General features: G+C 33.2%; 1 long non-coding RNA gene across 3 annotated transcripts; it reads left to right on the plus strand.

Moving 5' to 3' along the window:
- Positions 1 to 3,883: 3,883 nt before the first annotated feature.
- Positions 3,884 to 6,487, plus strand: LOC114269856 (uncharacterized). 3 transcript variants are annotated; one of them, XR_014363787.1, is made up of 7 exons: positions 3,884 to 4,475; positions 4,643 to 4,740; positions 5,172 to 5,255; positions 5,588 to 5,791; positions 5,887 to 6,028; positions 6,129 to 6,179; positions 6,257 to 6,487. It is a non-coding gene; the product is annotated as an uncharacterized LOC114269856 (long non-coding RNA). The 3 variants fall into 3 exon arrangements; XR_014363789.1 differs by having other exon boundaries at positions 3,931 to 4,475; positions 5,882 to 6,028; XR_014363788.1 differs by having other exon boundaries at positions 3,934 to 4,475; positions 5,172 to 5,320; positions 5,426 to 5,791.
- The last annotated feature ends 1,255 nt before the right edge of the window (positions 6,488 to 7,742 follow it).

Below are 7,742 nucleotides of genomic sequence, written 5' to 3' on the forward strand. Positions count from 1 at the left end.
ATGATTTAGATGAAATAATAAGATTATCTGAAACAACAGAAATTTTAGGAGAACAGCCCATGAAATACTGGGAAATAAATAAAGTTTTAGCTAGTTTAGATATAAAAAATAAAGATTATAGGATTACATCAGTACAAATAGATCATATGCCAGCAGATATAGAAGAATTTAGAACACAGATTAAAGAATTATTAGATTTAGGAGTAATTCAACCTAGTAATAGCCCACATAGGAGCGCCGCATTTATGGTTAGAAACCATGTAGAGATAAAAAGAGGGAAAGCTAGAATGGTTATAAATTATAAAAGATTAAATGACAATACAGAAGATGATAAATATAATACACCATATAAAGATTAGCTCATAAACAGAATATAGATGACTAAAATATTCAGTAAATTTGATTGTAAGTCAGGGTTTTGGCAAATCAAAATAGAAAAGGAAAACATACCTTGGATAGCCTTTTGTTGCCCACAAGGATATTATGAATGGCTAGTCATGCCTTTTGGACTAAAAAATGCACCCTTCATATTTCAGCGCAAGATGGATAGTATATTTAATAAATATAGTTTTATACTGGTATATATAGATGACATATTAGTATTTAGCCCAGATAAAAATAGTCACATAGATCATTTATATATAGTGTTAGAAGAATTTATAAAATAATAATTAGTAAGAAAAAAATGGTATTAAATAAACTTCATATAGAATTTTTAGGAATGGAATTAGGAGATGGAAAAATCAGGTTACAACCCCACATAGTTAAGAAAATTTTAGATTACCCGGATAAATTAGAAGATACAAAACAACTTCAATCATTTTTAGTAATTTTAAATTATGCACGAATGTACATTCCTAACCTTAGTAAAATAATAGGACCTCTATATAGCAAAACCACACCAACAGGGAAAAAAATATTTTAACCAACAAGATATAGCTCTAGTAAGAAAAATTAAAGACATTTGTAGAAATTTACCCGACCTACAACTTCCCTTAGAATCGAAATATATAGTTGTAGAAACGGATGCAAGCCAATTAGGATGGGGAATAGTATTATTAGCTAAACCTAGCAAGTATGATAGTAAAAATAAAGAGCGCATTTATAGATAGAGTTCTGGAAAATTTAAAGAAAAAGATACAATCATGACCTACTTAGATTTTGAAATATTAGGAATAATATATGCAATAAACAAATTTAGACTATTTTTACACAAGCCCTTTACAATTAGAACAGACTGTGAAGTTATAGTTAGATTTTATAATAAACTTAATGAGCATAAACTTAGTAGTAGAAGATGGACAAAATTTTTCGATTGTATAGTAGGACAAGGATATAAAGTAGAATTTGAACATATTAAAGGGAGTGATAATAAATTAACAGATTGGCTAAGTAGGAAAATTTATTTAGAAAAAGAAAATAACCAGTTTAAATTTTGTGCAGATAATGGAGAATAGCAAAACAATGAACCTTGGGGGATTTGTTCTTCCCATTTATGAAGGCAGAAACAAATTCAAACCATTAACAGGAATCGAGCTAGACCCAGTTCAACAGTGTCTTTTAGATAACATGTGGAACAACCTTAACCACCCAACTGAACGTTTGTCAGCTTTAAATTCTCTCAGTACATATTTTTCAAAAATCTAGAATAAACCTCTGTCTAAAAGTTTTTCTTTCTATGTAGTAGCTAAAGGGACCAAGCCTGGCATTTACCATGACTGGGTAGAAGTTGAACCTTTAGTTAAAAATTTTCTCGTACCTCAGTTTAAAGGATTTTATGATTTCGAGTCAGCCAGTACCTATGCCCGCAGACAAATAGGAACCAGTTACTTTATCATTCCAATAGCAAAAGATTATCCGGACACATTGAGCAAGATGCAGTCAATTATTTTTGCTACTAGTGGAGTTCCAGTTAGCTAGATAACAGGAATTAGTAGTATTAACCTTAGCTAGATTCTCAAAATCCTCTCCAAATGTGCAGACATTGTGAAGGCCTTACTAGAAATTTCAAGAAAATTATGGATAAAGGCAAAAAGGTCAGTAAAGAGCTAGACCAGCTCCGAGACGAGGAAAAACAATTGAGAGCAACTATTCGAACCTTAACTAACCAACTTAAAAAACTAACTCCAGAAAAAGCACCTATTCCTTTTCCTGACCTAGAAATCAGACAACTTACCAGTGAGGAATTTGACCAATTGAGTTCTAGAATGTATTTCTTCAGGCATTCTATCATTCAATCCTTTTGTGAGAAAAGATGAGAAATAGAAGACCTTAAACCCTATATATACACCTTAGCCGAAGATAGCAGAAATAATGAATTAGTCACTATGCAGCAATTTCTTCAAGACCTCTCCATAGCAGGAGTTCAATGCCCTGGTATGGCATATCAATGGACTTATCTCTACGATGATGAAGAACAATCCTATTTACAAGAAGAAAGATGTATAAACAAGCCAAAATATTTTGGAAGATGTCAGTGTAATCTGGATTTCAGCATCTGCCTTTGCCAGATAAATCTAGCAACTTTTGAGCTACTGGAGATAGAGATTGGGGACAAAACGCGTCATCTAACAGCCTCACAATTGTTAGATTACGGCTTTGTTTCTAGAATAATTTTTTCAGATCCAGATCAGACAGATAATTTTGGAAATAAACTTGCTCATTCAGTACTTTGTGTAATGGAAGAGTATCATCCTTTTGTAGAAGTATTAATTGATAGCAAGCTACCAGAATGGAAAGGGAAAAGGTGCATTCCAGCTAAGTATAAAATGTACCTCAGAAGAACTTCGACATTTCCAAGATACCTAGGACTTCTCAATCAAGGACCCTGGCCATGCAGAAAATTTTCACTCAGAGATCAGCTCAATAAATGGAGGAAATTTGCTAGTAATCCTCTATTAGCATATAATGAAAGCTATGGTAATCTCATTTGCGAAGATAGAAATCAGAAGATATACTGTAACTTAGCCATTCTAGGTTTTCCCTTTAGTAAAGAAACATTTGTCGATGAAAGCCGGTACCCCAACTATCAACATAGTATCTCTCATGATTCCCCGTAATGGAAGAAGAAGGTAACCAATGGGAGAATGAATCAGATAATGGGGACGATTTTTATGATCAGCTCTCAGCAACAGATCTTTAAGATCTTTTAGATAGAATGTATGGGAGGGGGAAAAAAAATGCACTCTATAATTAGACTCTTTAAAGTATTAGTCACAAAGTCCATATTTCATTTACTATTTTGGACTTTTAAGATTTACACCTTTTTGACTCTTTGAATTTCTATATATATATATATATATATATTTTGTATCCACGGAAGATTAGCTTTGAAAATTCACTCCATCATCCAAGTATCCATATGTCCACATCAATTATTGGCATCAAGATACTCAGAAGAAAAAGACAAAATCTATACAAGATAAGGCCTCTCTTCAACGATCAACAAAATTCACGCCAAAAAACGGCAACAGTTATTGTAATTATTTGTGTCTGTAATTATTTACATCTGTCAGTAGTAAGGCTTCTCCTTCACTCACTACTTTAATAGAGCAGATGACCCCTACCCTGCTCTATTAAAGAAAAGTTGTGAGAATTCTTACATGTGTTTTGTAACAAATTATAGTGTCAAAATTTTATCAAAATAAGAGGATTGAATGATGTGCAATGGGGCCCAAAATAGTATCCGACATTATTATCCTAACTCTTTATTGATAAAAATTTTATTGTCCGTATCTAAAGTAATAGGAAGTTGGTCGTAAAATGTGTCAAAGTCTATATATTTATTATGTAGAAATTTTGTAAAGCCTATAACTAGGCTTTTAGACTTTTTGTTCAAAAATTAGACGTAAGGATAAGTCTTTAGTTTTTGTTTGTATCTATCAAATATAGTTGTATAAATTGACATTCATATCAACAGATAGAGCAATGAAAAAAATTTTCCTCTACTCTTCATTGTAAAAATTTCTCTAACTTTTCACTCTCAAAAAATTCTAAATGGCCAAGTCTTTCAGAATTTTAAAATTTATAACATAATCTAGTATATTAGATAAAATTTATAACATAACCTAAGTATATTAGATATTAATATGAGGCGTGAGTAATCTTCTTTCTCTTTCAAAGGGTAATTTTTCTGTTTTATTAGCTTCGATCGGTGTCCAGCTTCAATCCGGATCAATCCTTGTTCGGCCTCATACCAGAATTGATTTTCACCTCATATCAGAATTGATCTTTGTACTGATCTTCAGCTTCAATCGACCTTCACCTTTCAGAATCGATCAATCTCTGTACTGAACCCAACCAGACTGAATCGATCGATCGATCGATCTCTGTACTGAACCCAACCAGACCTTCACCTTTTAGAATCGATCGACCTCATACCAGACTCCTCTTGCCCTAACTTGTCAACTATGTTCTCTCCTCCTCTTGCCCTAACTTGTCATGATCGATCTCATATTCATGGCTCCAATCCGAAGGTAAATCAATGATTTTCATGGCTACTGAGATCTTCATCTTCACACACAATTTTTTGAGATTTTCTATCATTTTTTTAGCTTCGCACAAACACAAACACACATATATATATACACATATTCTGAGATCTTCAATCATTTATTCTTCGTCTTCTTCAATTTTTTTGCAGATATATATAAGTTTGAGACAAATTTTTTGCAGCTCTACAATCTGATTTTATGAAATTTAGAGCTGGAAGTATCTACAACTCATGCAGGTTTATAGAAGGTACTTACATTGATCAACTGAGACAAATTCATTCGAACAATAAGCAATGTGTTTTCAATCTCTCTCTCTCTCTCTCTCTCTCTTCACATACATATACATGTACATATCTATATATGTACTCCTTTGTATTTATCTGTATTCATTCAAATTGCTTTTGATAGTTACTTGTTTAATACTCATTTGACAATAAAAAACATAAAAATAAAAAACTGTGGGCTTGTTGGCCTCTCATATGTAGTCAATTGTTTAATCACATAAAATATTTTCTGAATGTTACTGGCTTATGTTCATTCAAATATTTTCAGATAATTTCTTTTTTCCTATTTGTGATGCAAGATTATTCCTTAACAAACTTCTGTAATTGAGTTTTTCTAATGTGTCATTTTCATTTGATAAAATGGCTAACCTACTAAATCTTTCTTGTGACATAGTTGAGGTGGCACAAAGATAAACGCGTAGAGGAGATAAATGCCCTACTTGCAAGGAGCCTAGTTACAAATTTCATAAAAGTAAAGGTAAAAAGACACATCCCATGAGCCTATGAATAGACGGTGATACATCCCATAGGACAACTCCTCCGGTAATTGCCTCTTGTGATATAATCACCAAAGTAATGGATGATCATGTGAAAAAGTCTTGGGACTTAGGCATGTGTGATATGCCAATGTGCCTAGTGCCCTTTCAGGTGGTGCAGTAAACATCGGACTTGTTGATTACACGTGGACGTGCAAGTTACCAACACTGCCTTTGTGTTCAGAATTATTATCTATTCAGACCACCTTAGTTTTAGTTTGCATAACTTTTCAAGTTTGCACATACTAATCCCCTGCATATGGATGTGTTCCAGAGTGTTGCTTGGTATGAAGCAGAAGTGGTTGCGATGACAGTCGCGCTACTTGAAGGTAAAGAAAAAGCTTCCGGAGGCCAGATATGTGGAAACATGACATCTGCAGGAACTGGAATTATAATATGTGGAAACATGACATCTGTTAGCAGTGAAATCGTCACGTGACTTTATGAAAGCTGAAAAAGGAATTACAATGCCAGAAATGTACGTTAATTTTTGGTTAGGTGCCTTTTGTTTTGCCGCTAATTTATTTATGATCTGATATTCAATAGTATAAATGATTTTCTTTCTAAGCATAGGATAATACCTGAATCTGCGCACTCAGCATATGACAAAGAAGCACAATATTTCAAAATCAAGTTGCGGCGTGTCCCCGTAAACAATGAATTTCTGGCAAATGCCAGAGATATTAAATGATATATAAACAAAAATACCATATTGGTATGCATTTTTAGACCAGGCTTGATGATTTTACTCCATTTGCCTTTCATTTTTCTCCTAGATTCTGTGATGGTGAATTTGAATTCAAATGAATTTTCAGATTGTTGGATCGGCACCTGGGTTCCCACATGGGATCATTGACCCTATTGAGGTACGTGACACTGAATTTTGGTTATATGAAGATCTGTAATTCTCATTGGTTCTTGCTTATCACTTTGAAATTTGTAGGAGCTTGCCGAACTAGCTTTTGGCTCTAGGGTTGTTTCCATGTTGACCTTTGTCTTAGAGGTTTTGTATTGCCTTTCGCTCGTAAACTTGGGTGTGTCTGGTTTGATTTTTTCATTGACTAGTAAGGTGTTGCTTTGTGATGAAACTATATTGTGGCTATTTTTTATTTCAAGGCATTTTTGCTTATTGTTTTGCAGTTTCTCTTAATATTATGCTACAGGATTTGTGCTATTGTTGTATTCCCACCTTAATGTCTTCTAAGTTTGTTTGCAACTATGCATCGCTATAGATATTCTATTTTACCTATTTGTTCTGTCGGGGGAGTTTGTGTTTTTTGGTTGTTACATGTCAATGAGAGTTGGAATTACTTGTGGTGTCATCAAGTTAGAGTGAAGTGGTAGACATTTAATCTTCCATTATGGGAGTTGCAGAAATAGCACTTTACATGTGTATTATCCCGAAGTTGAATCAATTTTTTTGTTTGATAAGTTAAAGCTGAAGTATGTTGAATTGAAAAGTTTTATGCTAATTATAAGTGGGCAGCATACCAGTTAAAAGATTAGATTTTTCTCATGAACTTTCTTTTCTGAAGTACCTTTTTAAAGAGGAATGCTGCTTCTTTGTTATCCACAATTAAGATGAGCCATTGAATATGAGTACCAGATAGCCCATCTTGCTATTGTTAGTTATAGTCAATGGTATCCGTCTAAAGATAGTAGTTTTAACCAACATGTTCCCCATCTTGTTGGTTATTGGGCAATTCTTGTAAAATTCTATAAAAATTCACAAGAGCCTCTTGCCATCTCCTACATAGGTAGAACTAATTGCTCTTTTCAGATTTGACATTATGACTCGGGCACAAGTTTTCAGTAAAAACTGCTTTTGATACCTAATAACTGTTCGCAATACCAAAGTTTTAAAAGGCTTGACTTGGGCACAAAACTCTTTTATTGTGAGTGTCTACCCTTATGAAATTTTCAGTAGGGTTTGACTTCTAGTGTAAAATTGCTAGAGAAGAGAGCTTCTTTATTACAATATAAGAGGAGTATTTAGGCAAGGTTCCCTGTTCTTAAACTGAGTAAATAAAAAATGAGTTTCTTAATTAGGTGAATGATCTTTGTATATTTAAAAAGTTTAGAATGTGACAATGTGAACTGGTGTAATCTTCTAATGATTATCTTGTTCTGCAAGTCCTTGAAAAATATGTGAAGAGTTGGATATCAATTGCTACGCCATTTCAGGATAAGTGATGACATACCAGTTGACAAGGATACTAGCTTTGAGATTACAACTTGATATGTCAATTTTTGGAAACTTTGAATTTGGAAACTTTTTAAAAGCATTTTGAAAATTTTGAGTTTGGAAACTTTGAATATACTCAGAGCTATATACTCATTATGATTTGGGAATAGAGTGTCTTTGATGTGTGGATGCCAAATTTTTTCTTTCTCTTTTTATGATTGGATGACATTGAATTTTTGTGCAT

This window comes from Camellia sinensis, chromosome 3 (assembly GCF_055761805.1).
Source record: "Camellia sinensis isolate YWXY chromosome 3, ASM5576180v1, whole genome shotgun sequence".
Lineage (NCBI taxonomy): Eukaryota > Viridiplantae > Streptophyta > Magnoliopsida > Ericales > Theaceae > Camellia > Camellia sinensis.